The sequence below is a fragment of the Trichechus manatus genome, unplaced genomic scaffold (assembly GCF_000243295.1).
Source record: "Trichechus manatus latirostris isolate Lorelei unplaced genomic scaffold, TriManLat1.0 scaffold00213, whole genome shotgun sequence".
In the NCBI taxonomy this organism is placed as follows: domain Eukaryota; kingdom Metazoa; phylum Chordata; class Mammalia; order Sirenia; family Trichechidae; genus Trichechus; species Trichechus manatus.
In genome coordinates this window covers 3,852,704-3,854,150 of record NW_004444149.1, presented here as the reverse complement: position 1 = coordinate 3,854,150, position 1,447 = coordinate 3,852,704, and positions in this window count along the sequence as shown.

The window sequence follows — 1,447 nt, the reverse complement described above, 5'->3', positions numbered from 1 at the left end:
TTTTTTTTTTTTCAGCTTACACTTGTGGAAAACAACTGACAAGATGAGTTCTAAAGCCCCTCCTGCCCTCACAGTCCCGGAGACCATGGAAGAGTTGCATCCTCTCCCTCACCAGGAGCTCCTTGTCTGGCTCATTCCTGCTCATCACAGCCTGCACCAAACTGACCCAGGCAGCTGAGGTTGTTGTCCATGAGGCACATGCTTCCTGCCGCAGTCCAACAGGAGTAATAGCAACAATGCCAGGAATGAGTTCTAAGACCCTTACACATATTCATTCATTTAACCTTCACAATGATGCAGTGAGGTGGGTGTTACTATAATCCTTACTTTGAATGGTTAAGGGAAGAACACCTGGGCAAGCTGGGGAAAATGTCCCTATATTAAGAACTTGGAAGAGGTAAGCTGCATGGAATTACAACTGCCTTGGAATTTGTCATGCACTGGCATTTGCCAGCTGATGTGCCAGTTTTACTTAGACTATAGCAATAAAAGTAGATTTTTTTTTTGGTGTCGGGAGTGGGATAAAAACCTATGCCTCCAAAAGAGAAAAAGTAGATATTTTTAAGAAAATAATAATGCACACCATGCAACATTATTTTTTTCAATATTTTATTGTGCTTTAGGTGAAAGTTTACACAGTAAATTAGGTTCCTGTTTGACAATTTCTACACAAGTTGTTCAGTGACTTTAGTCACATTTTTCACAATATGCCAACATTCTCACTGTGTTCTTGTTGTTCCATTCCCAGTAGTCTAGTTTCCCAGCCCCATTTTCTTCTCATCTTTGCTTTAGAGTAATTGTTGATCTTTTGGTTTCATTTAGATGGAGCCCCATACTCACAGGTAATATCCTTTATTTTGTGTGCCAATGTGTTATTTCACTAAAAAAGTGACCTCAGGGGATAGTTTCATTTCAAGATTTAAAGAATATCTCAGAGGGGTCATCTTAGGGAGTCCTCCAGTCTCAACTGGTCTAGTAAGTCTGGACTTTTTAAGAATTTGAGTTCTAGTCTGCATTTTTCTCCCTTTCTCTCCAGGTCCATCTATTGTGGCCCCAACCAAAATGGTCAGTAGTGGTAGCCGGCCACCATCCAGTTCTTCTGATCTCAGGGTAGATGAGGCTGTGGCTTTTGCAGGCTATTATCCTGCATGCAATATTATTTTTTGAGGGAGGCCTTGATGGGGTTGCTCATGGAGATGAGGGGAGTTTACAGCCTGCCTCCCAGGCTCTCTGGAGTGGGAGAGACCAAGCAGTCCCTGAAGCCAGGGAACTGGGGTTTGAGTCAGAGAGAGGAGACCCTCTGCTTCAGACAGGCTTTGAGGGAGGCCAAGAAATCTGAAGGAAAGCTTTTTCAAGAGATCGTTTCTCAGTATCTCACTTCTGTCCCTTCGGCTACTTCCTGCATGAGAGGCTGTTAAAGTCACCCTTGCTGTTGTAAGAGAGGTGG